Here is a 23,986-nt window from a genome sequence, read left to right on the forward strand (position 1 = left end):
CGTATTTTTCATGGAAATATATATTTTGTAAACGTGAAATTAACAAATTAAAGAATTTTTTTTTTTTTTTTTTGTCAAAAGAAACTAGTAATTGAATCTAAAGTAAGAACTTGAATATTGAGAAACAAAGGGAAAACCATAAACTAATTTCTAAGTATTTGCTAGATATTGCATTTGGAATGCACCAGTCATAAATTTAGTGGTGTACTTGGACTCTTTGACCTAAAAAATGTACATTTTGTCACCAAATTTAGCTTCACAGACCAAGTATTAACATAAATATCGACGTTTTAAGATTTCGATAGTGTAGGATAGGACCCGTTTTGATATTTGCCTAAAAAAACAAAAATCCCAAATATGTGAGTTGCAGCAAGTGGTTTTGAGGTCTAGAGGCTCCCAACTACCAGAAAAAACAATAAAATGTTGTATGTATTCCAAATCCTACTTCAACCATCTGCTTGCCAGACTATTAGGTTAGGTTAGGTTAGAGTGTTTGATTAGGTTAGCATAAAATTGGTCAACATAAAATAGATTGGTAAGGTTGGGATAAATATGGTTGGGTTAATTTACAAAGATTTAAGTTAGGTTTGCAAAAACAGGCACTGATAAGGTTAATTTCTTTACAAAATGGCTTTCTAAGAGGCGTCCGTCTGTTTTCGCTCACCACAAGAAGGCGCTCTTCTGAAAACAAAAACCACTTTTTAAGCGCTTTTCATTACTTATAAAAGAAATAACAAAACACAGTGAGAAAATGCTTAAAGAATTCCATGAAGAGCATACAATAGAAGAGGGAAAAAAACAAACAAACCAGAGGAGAACTGCAAAATTAGGTGATCCTACAGTATGTCTCCATCGGGATTACTTTTCCTTGTTTATTGATGGATCTTCTTCATACTCGAAGAGGTACTTCTTTTCTTCATACACGAAAAGGCCTTTCTGTACTGTACACCTTTACATAGTCACTGAATCAGTTCAAAGCTAGGTGAAAAGTTTTCGTAATGTTAAGAGGTGGTCTTAGACCTCCTTAAATATTGCCGAAGAAAGAATGGAATGACTATCGGTTAGAGAAACCTGTGAAAATTCTCACATTGATAATACCGCTGGTAGCATGGGGTGAATTGTAAATCGCTGAGTTTTTTTTTTTTTTTTTTTTTAATTCGGTGTTAACTGGAAAAACGCATAGTTAATATTTCTCTTTCTTTGGCAGATTGCTTGATTACGGACGTTAAGAAATCCATTTTATAGGCCGAAAAGCCATTAAAAAACAAAATCCTGTTATGGGTTTGCATTACATTTAAAAAAAAAAAAATGCTTTGGCAGATGAAGCCGCTCCTTTGACGTAAAGAGCTTTTAGAGCCTGAGAGAACAGTTTAGGATGAGTCTACTGTGGTCTTCTATATGAACTACGTAATAAATTACCTTGGAATTCGCATGTCTTAGAGTTGATACTACGTCTGTTTACTTTATACCTTATTTATATTTATTTTTTTTTACGATTCTAATTCTCTTGCACATACAGCCTAGGCAAATATTGTTTCTGAAGTTCTATCTCGACGTCCATTACTACTCTCTTCCCTTTCTATGCTTTCCATTTTTTTTTCTTTTTTTTTGGGGGGGGTCGCTTTTGAGATACTTATCGTTTTTACTCAGTGTACCGTTCAGCTGATGCAACTATCTACTGCTCCACTTTATTTTAAAGCCTTGTTGCGTCCCTTCTTTTTCATCTTATTTCTTCACACTGTTAAACTTTGACCATTAAATCTAATACATAGATATATCTTGAAAAAGCACTGTCATCCATAGGAGCCTATCATAGATATCCCAAAACTGTTAGAAATACCTCCATAGACCCCTCACCTATCACCCCTCAGGAACAAACTTTAGCTTCTGAGTGGGTTGGTAAGTGAACGTGGAGATTCAAAGAAAATACTTCATAATTTCTTTGTACAGAGTATCGCATTTTGGCATGACCAATATTCTGGTGCTATGAATGGAGTAACGTATTATTTATGATGGATGTGATAGTTATTAAAACTTCCTACATCCCCGAGGGAAGTTTTTTTGTTTTTGTTAATATTCTTATTATTCTTTCTGATGAAAAGTAAATGGTCAATACTCTGAGGCTCTTTGGCGTATAGCCTTCAGGCTTTGTCAGAGTAATCGCCCAGCCGGCGGCTTCTGGCCAAATGTGATTGCAGTCCATCAACCGGATCACCGGATATTATTCAGAATGTATAAAAACGGACTCCGGGACGCTATCTCAAAATCCCTTTAATTAAGGTATCAAGCTTAAATATTAGTGCAATATAACTGTAAGGCGGCTGCATTGCAGAAAGGAGCATAGTTACAATCGGTTAATTATTCTCTGAGATCGCCTGGGGTCAAAAAATTGCAATGTCACCTAATTTTCCATGAAGGATTATAGCTTCACTCACCAAACTTGGTGAACTTGTAAAGTGTGATGACCTAAGGTGACATGCACAAGATCAGTGACCTTGACCTCAAGGTCGCTTTATAGCTCGGCTTCCAGCAGGCAATGGCTGTTTGAATTTTTTTTCTAATCAAAATTCTCCTTGGACAATTTTATGGTGTTCATTAAATTATTATTATTATTATTATTATTATTATTATTATTATTGTTATTATCATCATCTCCGCGAAGGAGGTTGTGTTTTAACCTGCGTTGTTTTGTTTGTCTGTTTGCCTGTTGGCAGGATTACTCAAAAAGTTATGAACGGATACTATATTCACGGATCCAGATCCACCAATGCCATTGCCGGATCCGGCAATGGCATTGGTGGAGGTATGCCCTCTGTGAGCGCTTTCTGGTTATATTATCATTGGAGATCATACCAGGCCGGCATGAGAGAGAGAGCTAGAGAGAGAGAGAGAGAGAGAGACATCAGAGTCTGAGCCAGTGGGCGGAAACAGGATGCGAGAACCAGTTCCAACCTCTCAGGTGTATCCGACCAAATTATTCAACCGTATTAACTTGGAAACTAAAGTTTCCCAGGCGTGCAATTGGACACACGTATCAACTAACTCAGTGTTCAGTTTTCAGCGAAGTTTATTATGTGTCAGTCAGTTTCCAAATTCTTCTCTTTTGAAATAAACCTTTCATTTTTTAACAACTTTCCTGACTTAAATTCATCTAATACTAATTTCCTCTTTCTCCCTCGTGGCATCCTATTGTCATTTTATTCTATTACTAATTGGAGTTTCACAAAGAATGTCCCATTGACCGTTTTAAAATCAGTGCCCCTATATATGAGCGGTCAAGTAAAATCAGTGCATCCAAAGGTCGTATGCATAAACAAGAAACTGGAATTTGGGGTGTAAGATCCTAATTTCTGACGGTCAGTTACGGCAAAGCGTGTGGTTATTACGTTTGGTCAGCCAGCATCTCATATCAGAAAGTCACCAACAATATAGGAAGGCTTGGGACGTTCCATCTGACTCGCTAGCTTTAGAATGCATTGTCAAAAACAGGGAGCTTGCATTCCACTTAGCGGTGTAATGTTTAAATACGACCAAAGTCACACTACGCAAGGCAACTGCTGAACTGCGGATGAATTTGCTTAACTCCTCGATCTACAGACGACTGATTACTTCTCAAGAAAGACGTCTCGTGTTGGAGGGATTAATAAAGGCTGTATTATATATCCTTCCAGTTCGAAATACCCTCATCTGACTGATATAAAGTAATCTGGATGTAATGAGAATAAAATACGGGATAAAATATTGGACAAAGTCATCACAATGGTGTAAATATTAGTTGTTCAATCCCACCGCTGTTGAATTCACCATGCAGACGCATCTGTTCAATTTATGAAATGCATCTTATTTTTTATGAGTTTGAAAACCTGTAAATGGAGTAAAATGGGAAGCTGTTGAATGCCGTGAAGAGTATATATGAAAGCATTAAGGTTGCAGAGGGTGTGTATGGTGAATTGAGTGAATTTTTCTATCTGAATGTTGGATTGAAACAGGGATGTGCCATGTCTCCATATGTGTTCAGTCTGTATATGGATGGAGTTATACTGTAAAAGAGATACAAAGTAGGGCAGTGGATGTTGGAGCGGCCCTAATGAGGGAGGGCAGCGTTTGGAAATTTCCTGTTCTGTTGTTTGCAAATGATACTGTATTGTTGAGTGAAGAAGAATGGGAACTGCTAGGCTTGGTGAATGAGGTTGGGAGAGCGTGTAGGAAACGGATTCTAAAGATGAATGTGGGAAAGAGTAAAGTTGTGGTCGTCGAGAGAGATGAAGTCACTGAATGCACAGTGAGGCTGGATGGTGAGGAGATGGAAAATGTGAGTGCATTTAAGTACTTGGGTACTACAATGAGGAAGGATGGAAGTTTAGAGGATTAAGTGCGTGAAAGAGTACAACAAGGAAGAATGGTTGCTGGTTCTATGAAAGCAGTGATAAGAAATAAGGAAGTGGGAATGGAAGCAAAAAAGTCACTGAATTCTCTGATTGATACCAACTCTAACGTATGGAAGCGAAGCTTGGACCTTGTTGGAAGAACACAAGTCAAGAGTGAAAACAGTGGAAATCAGTTATTTGAGAGGAGCATATGGAGTTATATGGAGAGAGAGACTGGCAAATGAGGAAGTAAAGGATCGTTTTGGTGTGGATGTGGATATGATAGCAAACTTCAGGAGAAATACAATGAGGTAGTTAGGCTATGTGGAGAGTATGGATAGCGAGAGACTAACGAGGACAGTGTATGTAAGTGAGGTGGAAGAGGGGGAGAGGGAGAGGGAGACCGAGGATGAGACTGAGGTATGGAGTGGGGAGGTATATGAGAGGGGTGTGTGAGCGTGGGGGAGAGCAGCGAAATGGCAGGGGACAAGGTTACACGGAGGCAATTTGTTTGTGGCAGCCCCTTACGGGATTAAGGCGTCTGACTATAGATGAAAACCTGACTAATGCACACAGTTCAGAATGTCGTCTGGAGATAACAAAAATATGTCAAAATGAATAATCGCAATGAGGGAGTTAATACCGTCTGTTCGAATCCCTCATCACCAAGTTCACATCCTGCTTCGAATCCTCCGAGTTTGACAAATCGACAGATACGATACCGTCAGCTTCGAATCATTCATCGAGGCGAGGAGAAGTATGGTACTGTGGGTTAGGGTCGTCCATTTTATTCCTAAGTTTCCTTTTGGACCACCATTATGAAAGACATCTTTTAATATCTGCAGGAATTAGGAACTGGATGGGTTATATATTAATAAGTATACGGGATAGATGGGTGAAGGTGTGCAGTTTAAATTCCCGTCACGCCCTCGCCAAGGAGGTATTTTAACATACATCAAATAGAAGAATAAGTTCATGATAAAATAGTCCCTGTGCATTGCATGTGGATGCCCAGCCTCTAGGGATCTCCTGTACTTGGGAATATGTACATTTCACTTATTATCCCATAAGAATAACAGTAAAACCAATTACCAAGGACATGAGAGCCAAAGACCACGCGGTAGGGGTGGCTAGTAAAAAAAAGTAAATGAGAGGGTTGAGGGCGAAATATTCTGACCAAGGCTTCTACATAACATGCCTTTGCATTAATCTTAAATGAAACTAAGGCCCACCCAAAGGGGGAATCAGACCAGCCGCGAGCCGATACATATCTAGCACGGCTCGGAATATGGCCTTGGCCCTGACCTACTTTCATCAATTTCGAACTCGTAGGAGATTTTCATCCCTACTACACACTTGTAAAGTTTTGCGATGATATCTGGAGCGGTTGCGAAGTTATCGTGCTAACAAACACACAGGCCTTGACCTACTTTCACCAATTACGAACTCGTAGGAGATTTCATCCCTACTACACACCTGTAAAAACTTGTGATGAGATTTTAAGCGGCTGCGAAGTTATCGTGCTAACAGATACACACACGGACAGGCAGACAAATTGAAAACAATACCAACTTTGTTATCGCGGCTGGTAACAATACATGGTTGCAGTCATTGGCTCTGGATTACATGCTGCTTACTCAGAGGGAGTTATGACCTTGTAGCTCTAATCAGACTTCTTTCCTCTTCTACACATTCCAGTACGTCACCACTGCCGTTTTTATCTCATATTCAGATTTCTTCTTCAGACCTTGATCTCGAGGGTTTCCGGAAATTTTTTCTTGGCCATTCTCAAAATTTGGGTTTCCATTCTGTATATTTCTCCACTCAGATTTTGCTCTTATTACATGATCTTTTCTTTAATTTGAAATTCATCTCCTGTCACTACACTTTTTTGCCTTTCCAATGCAAAATTTCCAATATTCCTCAACATCAAACTTCCCTGCTGCATTCTCCTTTACGTAGATGTTTAAAATGTTTCACTTCTTCAGGCAGATTGTGTCCTCTCTTCGCTTTCATTTGGCTTATGTTCGTTCTTGCAGTGGTCATACGTGTTGTCTTCGTTTTGTGTACTTTCGTTGCAGATGTTAATTTTGCAGTTATATTCAGTGTGTTACAGAGTCTTTGCAGTCACTCTTCGATTTTAACATACAGCTGCACTGTCGTCAGCAAATCTTAGTGGCTTGACATACTTCTTTCCTAGTATTACTTCGTCGTTAAACTCTGAAAATACTTCAACCATCACTGCCTTCAAATAGATGTTCAACAGTTTAGGAGAGAGAGAGAGAGAGAGAGAGAGAGAGAGAGAGATGACAAAGTAGTGCCATGGTTTGTCCTAAAGATGCTTGTAACTTTATCATTCCCTCAAAAATCCTCCTCTTAAACCTGGAGAAAAACCGCGCCTAGTCTACTCTTGGCACAAGCAATGGAGTGGGAAAAGCTGAAAAAATTATCCCTTTCCCTGCCAAAAGGTTCCCAGCCTTCTCTACATTACATTTCTTTTCGCAGACTCAACACTTTAAACTGGGTGATTTGAACTTGATTCCTCCGGACAACGCAATAATTCCCAGTGTCTTTGTTTCCTAAGAAAACCATTGTACCAGCGGTAGAAACTTCCAATGTGAAACGATTTGAAGAAGTGTGTGTGAGGACTGACGAGCTCGAAGGTGAGAGTGTAAAAACATCTCCAGATTTATCACAAACCACCACTATCTTCAACTTCATTCTCATATTCTTGACTATTATGCATCTCATTCTCGGTCATCCTCCCCTCGTTCTGCCACCAACTTCACCCCGCACCTCGGCAACTGTGTGAAATCGCACCTCGTTTCCTGAGCATAATGACCCATCAAGAGTCTCCTTCATGAGAGTTGGCGGTGTTACTGCCCATTACTGTGCATGGTCCTGTGATGCATTTATTTGTCCCGTCCAACCACGTACCGCTTTGTGCATCTCGCCATCGTAATTTACGAAGCCAAATCGCATATCACTAACTCTTTCGGCTCGAAGGAGACAACTATTTTGCCCTTCCTAAACTTCAAATTATTAAGTTTTAAGATAACATTCTCAGCAGAGGAATTAGATAAAGGCTTCATACACCATTTCATCTCCTGCATTCTCGTCTCTTCTGAAAAAAAAAAAAAAAAAAAATCAATCTAGTAGAAGCTATCTATCTATCTATATACCTAGGCTGCTTCCCCCAAGGAAAGGGAGGTAGCCGAGACAGGACGACACACTCCCCATTTACTCATCCATTCAAACACATTCATTCGCAGAAGGGACAGATCCTCACCGCACCACACCGCACAAGGATCAACCGAGCAGTGCAATCAGTGACATCCGCAGCAGGGCCTGACAGCAGAGCTGGTTTACCCCTGCCACATCATAGTAGACCCATCCCCTTACCCGCACTGACCTGACAAGCTGATCAGACGAAATGCGGGAGATTATCCCCTCAGGGCTGTGTCATCATTAATTCATTCACAATTTCTCTCCATTTATTTCTGTCACGCACAGCCACTCTTCCTTGCTCAACAGACATCCCTCTCACATCCAGCACTCTCTTCACATTGTCCATCCATCCTATTCGTGGTCTCCCTCTCAGCCTTACACCTCTCACATCAGATCTAGTTATCTTTTTCACCAATCGCTCATTATCCATTCTCTCCATATGCCCAAACCATCGCAACACCCTCTGCTCAACTCTATCAGCCATCTCCCGAACAACTCCAGTTCTCCTTCGTACTTCATCATTTCGCACTCGATCCATACGCGTCACTCTACACATACTCCTCAGACACCTCATCTCCATTACATTCAAACTTTTCCTCTCTGCTACACCCATATTCCATGTTTCAGCCCCATATAACGCAGTCGGTACGACAACACTCTCATACAGCCTTCTTTTTACTTCCATTCTAAGCGAACAACATCTAAACACCTTCTTCATTCCTCCCAGCACCTTTCCTACTTCATTCATTCTAAACTTCACTTCTGCATCTATTCTTCCATCCACAGCAACATGTGACCCTAAATATTTAAAACACGCTACCTTCTCAAGGAACTCACCATTCAAAACTATATTCATCTCCCTGCCATCTACCAACCTCGTACACTTCATACAAAATAACCTGACTTTTCCGCCAAGTTGTGTTAGACTATTTTCCAACTTACTTGTCCTGCCCTTGATTCTGTTGCGTAAGATTGCACATTACTTAAACTATCACCCACCCCTTAGCTCGTCTCTTTTCTTTTATAAATTACTCACATTTCTTCTCTCACTCCACCCCTGCCCTTCCTTCTCTTCTGTCGCTTTACTCCCCCCCCCCATCGCCTCCAATCTCTCTCTCTCTCTCTCTCTTTCTCTCTCTCTCTCCCCCCGTCATTCTACTGCCCTTTCTCCCTCTCACTCATACCTTCCCTCCTCCTGTCTCATTCAACTCTCCTCTATTTAATCACCTGCCCTTTCAATCCATTCCTACCCCTGTCACTCCATCTTTACCCCTCTCACTCTACCCTCTTCCACATTCACAATTGACCCCTTCCTCTCTCCTCCACCTCTTCGTTATTAAATAACTTCCTCACTCTCCAGACTCTCCACGTGACCCAGTCCACATCCGTATCCATTTTTTAAAGCAAGGCCTTTGCACTTTGTTGCCCAGCCTTTCTTGCATTGTTTATTTCCTCTCCCAGATTTTTTCGTCCACTTCTGTGAAATCCTCCTTCCTGCCATCGATCCAATCTTCTTTTCAGCTTTCACTTATCTGAACAGCCCAACTACCAAATAGAGTAAATTAGCATTACCACTTCGTCTCATCTTGGCTTGATTGCCTAAAACAGTTTGGGTGTCCATACTAACATATTTCACGTCACATTATTTAAACATGATATGGAACGAAAGGCTGGGAGTATACTTTGCAAATGCATATCATTATTTACTACATACTACAGAATGTTATATTTTACACTGAACATTGCATATTTAGACAAGGTTAACTTAAGCTTGTCTCTAACCCTACTTAGCCAGACAGCCTCATGGACTGTCCCTGAACCCTGACCCCCCTAACAAATGACATCAGACTTATGGTGTGCCCAGGTGGCCAACAGGAGGTAGACATTTGAACACTACACCATCACAGCCGGAGCCTAGGCGGGGAAGCAAGCAGCGAGGGAGGCCAAGAGGACTGAACACTCGCTGCGAGGAGAGACAGTCGCGTGACTTGAAACTCGTAGGTAATTATAGTTGACCTAATTAGCTAAGCACCTAGAGTGCAGTTACTCAAGGTCAGACATAAATAATGGCAATTGGAAGGTCAGAGTTACACGCTGCTCTTAGAAAGGATCCTGCACCCACTTATCTATTTCTTTATTATTATTTTTTTATTATGTCCGACTCTGGGCAAAGGCTTCAGGGCCTATCCCAAGGCCCAATAATCCTCCTCTTACACGTTCACATGTCACCACTTCGACGCTAACATTCACCGTCCATACTGAATACATGTTAGGGCTGTCCCATTAAGAAGTGGTGTATTTGTATTAACTGGGGTATTTTTACATGTCGCCGGGTCTTCTGGTAGATCAGTAGAGTATTTTATTGTTTAGATTATTCAACTATTGTTGCTGCACCTAAAATTATGTGAGTATGTATCATTCTCTTGTGATTACAAAACACAGAGAGACTCGTTTCTTACCTACAATCCAGACTCTAATTAGGAATGAAAAACAGATAACTGGTACCTCCAGAACACTCACACAACGTTGTCAGGATATTGTACTTTGATCAGTGAACAAGCTAAGGGGCTCTGTACGAAAGAACTACAAAAAGATACATTTTAATCTGTAAGGTGAAAAATAAAGCTCAGAGTCTTTGCAAAATGTACAGTTTATGACGAACAGCATTTCATTTCACGATTGTAGGTTACGGAAGGGGAAGGGGTTGATTCGAAGAATCCACTGGTAAACAGTGTGTGTGTGTGTGTGTGTGTGTGTGTGTGTGTGTGTGTGTGTGTGTGTGTGTGTGTGTGTGTGTGTGTGTGTGTGTGTGTGTGTGTGTGTGTGTGTGTAGACGTGGAAGAGGGTGTCGTGGCATGCTACTCAAGTTACTCTCAATCATGGCCAACACTGCCGCCCCTCTCAAACTTCCTCCCATCCTCACACACGACAAAGTTAACCCCGAACGCTCCAGGACGCCCGCCAGTCACTGTCACAACCACTTAGGGAAGTTTGAGGACATGAAGCACGAGTTGTCTACACACAGATGCACACACACACACACACACACACACACACACACACACACACACACACACACACACACACTTAAACTATTCCCCTCCTCCTCATCCCCCCTACAATGCACTCATCCTCTCTACATATTCCCTGACTCTCTTTCTCTCTCTCTCTCTCTCTCTCTCTCTCTCTCTCTCTCTCTCTCTCCGCACACCCCAGAAGAAACTGTTGTCCTCGCACTCACCACCTATCAGTTGTTTCTACTATCTGAGTGAATCTTAGTGAATATTTCGTGTGCAAATTTTACATCTGTGTGTATAAGTGTCTTGGACATATCATCCCTGTGTACGGTTTGCGAATCCAGTGTATGTGCTCGAGTTTTTGAGCGCTTTTAAGTGTAAAAAGCTTTGACCTGTCCTGCTTGTCTGTCTTTTGCTTTAAAGTGTGATGGCGATGGGTGGTTATTGTTCTCGTGGAGGTGATAAGTATTTCCCTGCGTTTAGAGCTGGGACTGGGTGAGTGTTAACTGCATTTTGTTTCACCAATTAACACAGTCTGCATTTGGAACTGAGTGGAACCTTGTCTTGCTCTGACTTGTTTTGTTCGAGCTGCCCTTGTTGTTTTGTGGGATTTTGTTTTGTTTTGACGTGTTTGTTCGAGGTGAGTCTGAGTTTTGAGTGATAGTGTTGTAGTGTATAAATACAGTTATGTGGAAACGGTCTATGTTTAGCAGTTTGTGGCAGTTCTTTGTAGCTATGACTGACGCCTTTGTGTTCACTGATATAAATAACTACAGTGTTTGGTACATTATATGGTCTCGGCTATTTAGCGTTAACCATTCCCTTGTGCATAGTGATGTCGATGAGTGAGTACTGTTTCGTTTGTTTTGTTCATTATTTTCACCAACGAAAACAGATTATATCCCTTGTATACAATTATTTAGTGGAGTTTTATTTGTTTTGATTGCACTTTCCTGCCACTAGCCTACCTTTGTTTGGGATACTTGGCTAACTTTTTATAAATCACAATGTAAGTTAGAATAATTTAGCAGGAAGATTCCCTCCTTGCTTCACTCGTAAAGACAGTTCGTATCTCAACATTTTATTCACCTTTGCTGCAAGATAACCCCTTGTTTATGTATTGTAAAAGTCCATCATATAGGTAAATATTTTTGATTGCAGATAGCACTTTTTTAGGTATAGGTAATATTTATTTTATTTTTTTATTTTTTCTTCTTTGTTTACAAGTACTGTTCATCTAGTGTATTATTCTGTGCCCTTGCATTCCAGGAATTAACTAATTTTTAGTACCTTCATTCCACGTGGCGACAAATTTCTCACTTCTGACACCTAGTTAAGAGAAGAATCTAATACGCCGCAGTTTATATTGTATTCATCAAGTACTATTTGTTTGTGTTTTGTTAATGTTCTAAATTGCAGATATTTTGTGATGTCTGTGTATTGATTATTTTCCATGTCCTTCTTCCTCAGTTGATGCCTGAAGCTAAACTTCTACTTCATTCCAGATCTCAGTTATCTTTGCACTCTTCGCACCATCAGCAGGCAAAATTAATAATATATCTTGTTGCAGGTAGCTACAGTACTTCCCATACATTCCAATAATAGCACAGTAATAACCTCACCTATTACTAGCAAAAAACGTACTGCAACGGACAAAATTTTCGTTTCGTGGTACTAATAAGCTAGCTTACTAATAATACCTTTTTTATTTTACTAGTAATTTTATCTTAGATTATATATTTAATTTTTCATATGAATTTTCAGTAACCCCCAAATTTCAAAATAATCTGAAACATCACGTGCAAATCCTGCTTTGATAGTTTCACCAGATCTTTTTTCACTGACAGCTCTTTTGTTTAGAAGATGTGCGAACTCTGCCATAACCTTGAGGAGAAGTTGTACAAAGCTACTAAGAAAATTAACACCCATCCTCACACAGTTGGCACATTGGAGGAGTTTGATGCTGGGAACGTTTGGGAACAGTGTGAAGGGAACGGTGTGGAGGGAACACTGTGGAGTGTGGGTGTACCTGGTGTTTTATTACTCGTCCCCGCCCCGGAGTAATAAAACACCAGGGCCAGATGAAATATCTCCGTGCATTCTGAAGGAAGCAATGAATGAAATATTTAAGCCACTAACTGATCTGTTCAATAAATCACAGGGAAATAGTAAGGTTCCTCATGAGTGGAAACTAGCAAATAAAAATCTAATGTTAAAAAAATAAAAAATAAAAGCATCAAATCTCCACCATAAAATTATCGACCAATAAGCTCAACCTCAGTGACGAGCAAGTTGTCTGAAACTAATATCAGAGACAAGTTTGTCAAGCACTTACAAATAAATAATATCATCAAAGATTCACAAAGCTGTTTTTTTGAATAATTGCTCTTGCCTTATAGATCTCTTGGATTTCTTCTATGATATGCTCAATATTTACGATGAGACCACATCTGTTGGCGTTATCTATCTCGATTTCCAAAAAGCAGTTGAAGTTCCCCATAGAAGACTACTTCAGAAACTGAGGCAATATGCTTGGGTGGATAGATAATTAGCCTGGGACGTAAACTATCTATCTATCTATCTATCTATATACCTAGGCTGCTTCCCCCAAGGAAAGGGAGGTAGCCGAGACAGGACGACTCACTCTCCATTTACTCATCCATTCAAACACATTCATTCGCATCTTAGCCCCAAAGGGGAGAACGGACTGAAAGTCAAAAAATAGAAAAATGTCAGACGGGAAAGTTGTTACAAGTGGAGTGCCACAGGGCTCAGTAGTGGGTCCTGTTCTATATACATTACACATCTGTGGTGTATATAACTTTTATTTCCTTTTTCAGAGCCTGGATGATACAACCTGCAGAACAACACTGATAAATATTGTTGACCTAGTGTTACTCTCCGTTTTGGATAGATAGTTCAGAATAAGATTTCCTTTCCTTCCTTCCTATGAATTTTCCATGGCAGTTTTCTATGCTGCATGGTGGTCCTTCTCACTATTTCCTGCCGGCTTCGGCTTAAGGGTTTGGTGGCTGAGGAGGAGCCTTTCTGCTTTTCTATCCTTGTCTTTAACTCATAGAGTAGTATTGTTACTTATAGCGTTCCCTATACCATACAGCCGAGAAAGGACCCACAGTCTGGTGCTGTTTGCTTTCCTTTGTACTCCTTTGTAATCTTACCACCAAAGCCTCCTGAACGCCTCTCGTTATTCACATTGCCACCATTCCACCATCCATCCATTTATCATCTCTTCTTGTCTGTTTCCTTCTCTCTCCCTTTCCATTATATCTTCCACTCGCAAGTTTTCACTTCATTACCCATCCTTTCCCCTCTCTCTCTCCCCGCACTTTGTCTACCTCCATTCCTCCCTCCTTCTTTCCCTCAAACTTTCCCCTCTCTCCCTCCTCTCAGTGTTCCTTCATTCCTCTCTCTTCCACCGTTTCTCTCCTTACCACCGTGCGTCCTCCGCTGTGTCTTCTCTCCTCCACCACGCCTCACCACTCCGGACCATCCACTTGCCAACTTGGGCTGCACACTTGGGTGGAGAGTTGTTCTTGTTGGCACTTGTGGGTGTTGGTAATTAGAAGGGAGAAGTGGTGGAAAGGAGAGACGAGAGAGGGAACGAGGTAAGGAGAGATGAAACAGATCTGTAAGAAAGTAGCGAGGGAAATCTATAATAACAGAGAGAGAGAGAGAGAGAAGATGGAACTTGAGATGATGGGAGAGGGATATGTACTGAGGGTTATGTGACATGACAGGGGGAGAAAGAGAATGAAAGAAAGGGAGGACAATGAGAGAGAAAAGAGAGAATAGAGTGAGAAATAAATTACAAAATCGGTTTTAATCAGAAACGGTTCGAAAAGTTTGACTGAGAGAAGAAAATGAAGGAGCATTCAGAGTGTAACACCCTCACCATCAGCTAGTCAAGGGGCTGAGCATTTGACTTTCTACTGTGACTTTGCACCTAGGGCAATTACCCTTAGTGTCAAAGCATATCACATTTGCCTAACCCCTAACACTTCCACTATGCGTTTGAGATGACCTTGTCCTGTTACCTTCGTCATCATCTTATTGTTCTAAAGATTGTATCCCTTTTTTTGGTTCATCATCAGTCATTCTAGCAAGTTTCATCCACAGCAAATCAAAACTTCGATTAATAAGGTAGAACATCTGACCTTCTCCTTCTCTAGACTGCCTCAAAAGCGAATCCCTTTAACCTTGTTTTACGCTGAACAACCTTACAATGCTTGGCGTAAATCGAATGGAAACCGATTAAATTGATTGCCATGTAACCCTGACCTCCAACCTTGCCCTGTGATCTTGATTTGTAATTGTTTGTTCTCAAAGTCACACTTGTTTATTCTCGCCTTACCATCAACTTTTCAACAAAGAGTGTTGTGAATCGGATAAAATCTGGCAAATTTTACCTTGCTATGTGACTTTGACCTTTGGCGTATTCATCTAAAAACTAGGTCAGCTCCTTATTGACCTCCCAAAAATTTATACCAATCTCGTTTCTAGTCAAATCAAAAGTCCTTTTTTTAATTTGCTGGCAGCAGATTTACTGATCGAAATTTAACTTTGTTCTCTGGCTCTGACCGCTGACTGACTTGAGAACTGATTCCATTCACTACTGCCTTATCATCTACCCTTGGACAAAGTTTGGAATAAATCAGATAAAAAATGTTTAAGTTGACCTAGCTTGGTAAGACTGACTTTTATTCTTTGGTTTAAAAAAGGAAAGCTCAACTCCTTTACTTACCTTATATCCTTCCATTATGTCGGATTTAAATCGAATCAAAACTGCGAGTTATTTTGCTCACACACACACACACACACACACACACACACACACACACACACACACACACACACACACACACACACACACACACACACACAAAAACAAAGTCTTCCCGTGCACGAATGTAATAAGAGAATCTTATTAGGGAACGCGGAAGAAATATCGATGGGCACTGGGCTCAAAATACAAGAAAACATTACACAATTAGAGGGACACTCTGTGGAGCACATCTCTCCGACAAGGGCAACGTAATTTCCAAACCACTCTGCATAATGAGTTAGGTTTTCTCATCACTGATTGGGGTTTCGAAAAATGTGTTTTACGGATCCAAAGTACCAAAAGTTAATCGATTGTTCCGTGGGACATGGGCTGTTTACCCAAAATTTGGTCCAAATCTCTCTTTTAGTTTTGAGTAATCCTGCTAACAGAAAAAATAACAAACAAACAGGGGTAAAAACATACTCTCCTTGTCACAGAGAATCAATAGAAAGAAACAGGAATCAAATATTAAAAGACAAAAGACTAGAATGCAAGAAAAGATAAGATAACTGAGGACATTAGGCTGGGGGGCGGGAAAAAGTAAAGATGGAGAAAAGTAGATGTGAAAAGAGATTTAGAAAAAGGAGCACACGAAAAGAATATGGCAAAGAAGTAAAACCAAGACAATACAATGAAAGGTGAAAGTACGGAGAAATACAATAACAGACAAGAATGCGCACTGTGAGGGCACAATATCTGCAACAACCCGCTGGTCAAAGGGGTGGAACATCATATATAACCCTGGGACCTTGACTTTACTAAGTGGCCATTCACTGATTAACCCCAAGCAGAGCAATAAAGTATCTAGTAACACCTGAGTGGTCAAGATGGGAATAACCTGCCCAGGTGTTGCGCTAATCTACAGTGGTGTGGCCGTGGTGATTAACCCTGGAGGGGAAGGGGGACGAGGGAGCGGAGTGGCAGATCCAATGGATTAAGTAGTTGGTAATAAATGTAGTGTATAGGCTGATGAGAAATGAAAAGAGACTAACGGAATTGAAGAGGAAGGCACAGGCAAGACAAATAAACATATTTTATATACACAAAATGTTTCACCACACAACCTGCGTTACGCTACAGTGTATGTACTTGCGTGTAATATGATGAAAGTAGCCGTAAATTTGTCAAAGCCTCTGTGCCTCTGTCATCACAGCTACTCATGCAAGTCCGCACAGATCCGACAGTTCCTGGGCAACCTGTTTTCATTCGTGTTGGAAGGCTTTTATTGAAGAGAATTGGGGGTGTTTCATTGACTGATAAAAGCTTCATATCCTTTGAGTGGTACTGTGTTTGAAATGGGCTAACATATGAATACTGTTTTTAAAGATATTGTCGATGATTCATCAATAATTTCTGTTAAACTATAATAAAATACTGAGACAGAGCAAGAAATTCATCGTTAGAGGGGCGTACTCCTCTTGGCAGAACAACAGGTGTATCATGTGTTTGTCCTGATGGCTTGATTGTATTTATGGCGAAGAGCAAACTGATCTGGAGAAATATCCTGATTGTTGTGGAACGCAGTGAAGCTTTTAGCTTTTTAACAACGATATCTATTTTATTATCCGCCCTTAAAAACGTTTTTACCTAGTTGAATGTATGTTGGTACTGACCTGATTATTCTCCCAGCCCAGATGTTCTCTTGCTTTCCTATTTTTTTTTTTTCCCCGAACTTTCTTCACACCTATATACTCGGTCTAGAATGAATTGTATCCCTCTGTCCACGGGTACATTTCCCTACCTGTTCGAGTTTTTTAATAGTCCATATACTTTTTGAAGTAATAGCCATATTCTGTCTCTGAAATAATAGTTTAATAATGTGCATATTTTCTCTAAGCTAGTGTACGAAAAAAATGTAATCTTCAGTAGTAAGAGATAATGGAACTAAATGGTAGTATTTTGGAATGCCTCGACGTAGATAAGCTCTCTGACCATCTCTGTCCAGTGCAGTACGTCGCCTGAATATTTACAACTACGAAGCCTCTGTCCTGTCTGCCCTAAAAGTTTAACCTTATCTGGGCCATTAGACTCCATGCCTAGCGCCGCTGCTGGCCGTGTGTGACCCCAGGTGACTGATAGGTGGTGGTCAGCCTCCATCACTGCCTACCTGCCTATTTGATTCTATATTCATTAACACACACACACACACACACACACACACACACACACACACACACACACACACACACACACACACATGAATATGTACATACACGGAGGGTTTGATGGAAGACAATTAAAAAAAAAAAAAAAGAAGTAGCAAAATACGTTTGAGAAATTCCTAAGGGTTCGAAGACAAGAGCAATACTGGGAAATACTTAGAAGAAAGGGGAAAGTGCCAGTGACAGGAATGGAAGTTAACATACCTAGTGGTAAAAAAATAAAAACCGATAATTCCTGAAGAAAGTAGGACAATAGGTTATGTATCTTGCAAGGAGAGGGAGTATTGTAGTGGAGGAAAAAGTAGTGTGAGAATATTAACTGAAGACAACAATCAGAAGGAAAAACTGAAATTTCTGAGGGAACGGCTGAATACATGTAACTGGGTAAAGGGAAATGAGACAGCCTGTGTTATGGGAAAACGTAGGTGCGAAAATAATTGGTTTGGATAAAGAGTTAACAGCAATTTAATGATACAGTTACTTGGAAATAGTGGATATTAGTGTAAATTAATTAATATAATCAGGATTGATGTAAAAGACAGGGAAGAAAGAGAAAGAGACACACGAGAGGTAGGAGACCAGGTAAGGGAGGCATAAGGGAAAAAAAGTGGATGCAGATGCCCGTGGAAAATGAAAGACAGTTCTGGTAAGGGAAAAGGGACAAAATGGCAGGACACGAAGAAGAGGGGAAGACAACCGAATCAGGTGATGTGTAAAGCGAGGCGGGTGAGAAGGGTAGAGGATAGTTATCATAGTTATTAAAGAGGGAAGTGAAAATGGCAGGAGAGTAGCGAAGCGGAAGACAATACAGCAAGTGACTATGTAACTGAAATAAATAAGGAGAACAGGAAGATGGGAGGTCTTGGGAATGTATGGTATGAAACATATAGAGAAAACTAGGGGGGAATGATGAGCATGTCCAATAATTAGTGGCTGTATAGCAAAATCAGTAAAGGCTGGTAAACGACAGAGGAGTTTATAAATAAGTAGGTAGGCAAAATGAGATATTGGCAGAAAGAAGATCACACGGGAAAAGGAATAAGAGGGTAAGATTTGAAAGAGAAGACGACGAAAGAGGAGTGGAAAAGACAATGACAGTTTAAAAGAACTCTTGCATGGAGAACAGAATGCAAAGATGACAAAAATGACTGCAGACAGAGACATCGTGGGTTCCAGTCACTCGTTACACTATAAAATTTACAAACTGATAAACAGGAATTATGTGATATTTCTAAGTAACGACTGTTATAATATTTGTTTCGGCTGTGCATATAAAAATACCGTATATAGTTGTGTGTGAGTGTGTGACGGTGCAATTCAGGTGTTGTCAGTCACAGTGCTCTCTCTCCATTTCACCTGTCATTCCCATGTGATACACTCTCCTCACCCCTTCCCATCCCGACCTCCTCCCATAGCGGTGTTGTCATTCATACACCGTCACCCTTACTTCATCGTCCACTTACCCAGTTTCACCCTCATCGTTCCATCCCACCCCACACCACCCTACCAATGCACCCCTATCCACCCCACCCCACCCCACCCCATATCATCGCACAATCACCCCACCCTCGCAACACAACCTCACCCCTCCCTACCCACACACAATCACACTTTCCATCATCCTCACCAGATGTCCTTATTTCCACGAATGATCACCACAACCCGACGTCACCACCACTACCACAACACCTTGCCTCACTTCCACTTACGACCACCTCACCACCATATCATACCAGGTCCCACCACTTCCCCTAAACCAATCATTTTCAGAGCCACTTCACAATCACTTCACCATTTTCCTCCACCGCCACCACCTCAATCTTTCCAATACTTACTCTCTTCTTACTTTCTCGATAGCCTCCTCTCCCGCATTGACACAAATCAGTTCATGTTGACATCTTTATCTCTGTCTGTCCAGTATTTTCCCTCCAGTATTTTTCCCTGACTTGTTTGATTCTCGTCTCCTTGAAAAAAAAAAAAAAAACACACACACACACAGTATATATGAAACAAAGATTTCACAAACATGTTACTGGTGTATTCTTGAAAAGGTATTGTTTTTGTACTCTCTCTCTCTCTCTCTCTCTCTGGTATCGATAGCTATTTTCCCTGTCAACACACGGTACCATCACAACCAATTCCACTCTGCTGTTCTTTGGGCCTGGTACCTGGATTACATCAGTCCCTCACTACAAATATATACATCTATTTACTATTATGAATTCATTTAAGTGTCCTACTACTCTCCATGTGTTCCTTACAACCATACTACCAGACTAATCCCCAGTTACTATGTCAGCTTCCTCACCGAAATGTCTATGCATTCACACGGCAACCAATTTGCCCACTGCAGCTAATATATATATGTTATTTTTACTAATTCAGTTTAATATCTTGTTTTTAATTTTTTTTTTATCCCTCGGCAAATGTCCACGCCCAGGTTTCATTTGGTATGGGCACAAGATATACTTATAAATAAAATGCTTGAAGGCATGTCGCCGCTATATAATATTCACACATTTCGTTTTTATGCACATCAGAGCTACGATTATCTTTACAGAGCTGATCATGATCCTTTGGGGAGTCACATGAGAGCTAGATACTCGGAAACGCCACTTTCAACTCGATACAGTTTTTCCTGACAAGCTGTGTTTTATTGTAATGCAGTGAGAGATTATGGCATTTTCTACTGACAGTCCACACATCATTCACTTCAGGACCCCTTCCTCATGCTAGTCAAATACAAAACAGTAAGAGATGTACTGTATATAGTTGGGAGCAGTGCAAGTGTATTGCAGTTGAAGATATCAGTAAAACTTTATATACATAGCATGGTTCTGGCTATATTTCACTTGTCGCACTGTTCGTCTAATTAAACAGCCATTTTTACACTTAAGGTATAGTACAAACATTGTGTTATTTGGGTCCCAATGCATGCTCTATATGTTATTTTAAAGACTTTGAAATGGGCATTGGCTGAACTAATTTCACTGCTTGGTTACTAATCAGCTCAGTTTTACACTATGAAAGACACCTGAACGGAACTTATGTTATTACCTATCGACATAATTGTACCTTTTCACATTAGTTTGTGCACATCATAAACTTTTAACACTGACAAAAGGACCTGAAAGTCTGCCTCCACTGAGTGATACCTGATCATGCTGTTTGACTTCATTTCCCTATACCTAGACAGAGAACGAGCACTGAACAGCAAGGGGCTATCTAGGAGAGCGACTGCATGGCAGAACGGAGCGAAGGGTGGAATGAACGTGAACAGGAGGCAGTACGTGCATGAGGAAGGGAGGCAGAGGTGAGTAGAAGACGAGGAGGAAAGGAGGATGAGATGGAATAATGGGGGAGACTGAGTGGGGAATAAAGGAAAGCAGGAGGGAACAAAAAGGGACTAACTAAATCAACGAAGCCCTTTTTACCCAAGCAAGACCAAATTCCTTGCTGACATGTCCATAAATTTCAAGGAGCCTTCAACACCAACCTGTAAGAAAATGAACACTTTCTTGAAATTACTGAGAATATATTACGTCCTGATGGTTCACGGAGAGCGAAAATGGACTAAAGCGGAGGAAGATGCCTGGCTGGAAAAATTAGGGAATGATGATGATGGAGAGGTTGAAAAAAGATGGAGGCAGAGGTGCGAGGAGTGAGGTGGGAGAGTGTGAAGCTGGTGAAGGAGAGGGAAGAAAGAGGTGAAACATGCTGAATCAGTGAATGCAGTTACAGACCACGAGAAGACCTGCATATACCGAAATGGTTTAATCTGGAAAAGTATAATTGATTAATTTGGTTTTGTAATCTTTTAAATATCCTATCTCATCCCGTCTTGAGGAGGGAAAAGAGGTCTAGATGATGATAAGGATGATTAGGATAATGACTATGATACATCATCATCATAATCATAATCATCATCCTTACTAGTAATCATAATCATCATCACTCATCATCTATCACCATCATCATCACCATCATCATCATCATCCTTACTAGTAATCATCATCATCATCCATCATCATCATCATCATCATCCTTACAAGTAATCATAATCATCATCCTTACTAGTAATCATCATCATCATCATCATCATCACTATCATCCTTACTAGTAATCATCATCATTATCATCCTTACTAGTAACACTGGTTTACAAAAATAACTGAGGCAAGCATGAAATTAGCTGTTCTGACCTAATTTTGGGGTGCTGATTTCAGATTCGGAATCCGTTTTCACTCATCACCTCTAGTTTTTGAGATATACATGTATACATGTACAGTATGTACTTGTATACATATAGGCCTAGACCCAAAATATTCGTCAAAAATCCATTTACCATCCTATTTTCTTGGAGCTTGGTTTAAAACGCGCGCCACAACAAGCTCAAACATGTCAAGCACTACACGCAGAAGGACTGGGGGTCTAGGAGCAATTTCGTGCTTGGGAAACACAATGCCCAAGAAAATCCTCTGGTGGACATGAACAAGATGCTTCTTCCCCTTCTTCATATCAAGCTTGGCCTTATGAAGAATTTCGTGAAGGCCATGAACAAGGATGGCGCTGCCTTCCAACATCTGTGCACTCTGTTCCCAGCTCTCAGTTCTTTTAGGCTCAAGGAGGGCATCTTCATCGGACCTCAGATCCGGGAGGTGCTGAAGGATGAGGTATTCGAGGGAAAGCTCACCTTGAAGGAATTGAGAGCATGGGATGCATCCCGGAGGCAAAGTACACCAGATCGTCCAAAAAAACTCACTTCTGACTGTCTGTAGTACTATGGTGTGTATATATGCTTATATCCAAGTAATGGTAATATTTAGTTCGGTCAGTGTTCTGTGTCTGTTTTGTTTCGTTCTGTAATATGCCATTTTAATATATGAAATAAACTCATTATATTATAAATATTTGCATTACAATAAAAAAAAAAAACAGTATATGTGAAAGCCAAAAAACTAGAGGTGATAGAGCGAAACTGTTTAGAAATTTGAATTAAGCATATCAAAATTAGTCAAAAACACCTATTCACATGCTTGCCTCAGAGTTTTTTTTTTTTTTTTGTAAACCAGTGTAATCATCATCATCATCATCATCATCATCATCATCATCATCATCATCATCCTTACTGATAATCATAATCATCATCCCCCTCATCATCCATCATCATCATAATCATCATCATCATCATCATCATCATCATCACTGAGGACGTGTAATCAGAAGGCAAACAGAAACCATAATTAGTTATTAAGCAAGAAGCACTGAACACAACTGCCAAAGAAACGCTACACACTTTCATCTGTTTCATTAAGAGGCTTTGGCATTTAGGAACAAGGAATAAACACGTCACAGTCATGTTTGTAGGGAGGCGCGAGGTTGTGTGGGTATCGCAGGCGAGGGACACAAGCATCAGGGATAATCACACGGTTCACTCACCACGTTGTCAAAGGAAGGGCAGTGACTAGATTTGTCCACTCTCTGTAATGCATGAGATCGGTAGCTCCAAACCTCCAAACGGTGGCCCGTCCCCAGAGTTGCAGAAAAGCGTACCTAATAAGAGAGAGAGAGAGAGAGAGAGAGAGAGAGAGAGAGAGAGAGAGAGAGAGAGAGAGAGGCAGTGTGTGAAGGGGATAAGGGAGACTGACCGGAATTTCTGTAAGCCGTGAAAGAAGCTGTCCCAGTTGATAAAGGTGAAAATGGAAAGTTTACACATCCACTCTGCCTCTCTAGTGCCTAAGGTAAATATTGGTGTTAGTCTACGAGAACCGATCGACAGCCAAGAACGGCGACACAGCAGGGGTGTGGAATGAGCTACTGTAGGAGGGATATGGGTGATGAGGACGTGGGTAATGAAGGGAGGGGACTGTGAAAGCTATTATCGCCTGTAAACAAGAGATGGACATTACTGTGTTAGTCAGCAAGGGGGCAAGAACACTATGTCACATGTGTTGGGTGGTTGGTGGGTAGCAGGCGAGTAGGAAAGCACCCTCGATACATAAAATCAAGCACCAAAACTGGGCTATTTCAGAGACTATGAAAACTATAGCGAATCAACATTTTTCTTTTTTTTTTTGGGGGGGGGAAAGCGAATGAAAAATTATATATGTGACGTGCCTTCTTTGTCCAATTTCGCCACTACTTCTAGATCACCAATGCTTCTAATTCAGTTCAACAACTATATAATCTTGGAAACATTTAAAGCTATAAAGGACCTGCACACATCATCGGAGCTTAGGAAAAAAGTAATAAGTGATATGGAAGTGGATTTCCTAAAAAATAACCACCAAATTGCTGAAAAACAGGTTAAAAAACGCTAAATTATGCACCGAAACACACCACAGTCAGTCTGATAACAGTTATGGAAGGT

This window comes from Coenobita brevimanus, chromosome 6 (assembly GCF_032717465.1).
Source record: "Coenobita brevimanus isolate Jiangsu-jjx chromosome 6, ASM3271746v2, whole genome shotgun sequence".
NCBI lineage: Eukaryota > Metazoa > Arthropoda > Malacostraca > Decapoda > Coenobitidae > Coenobita > Coenobita brevimanus.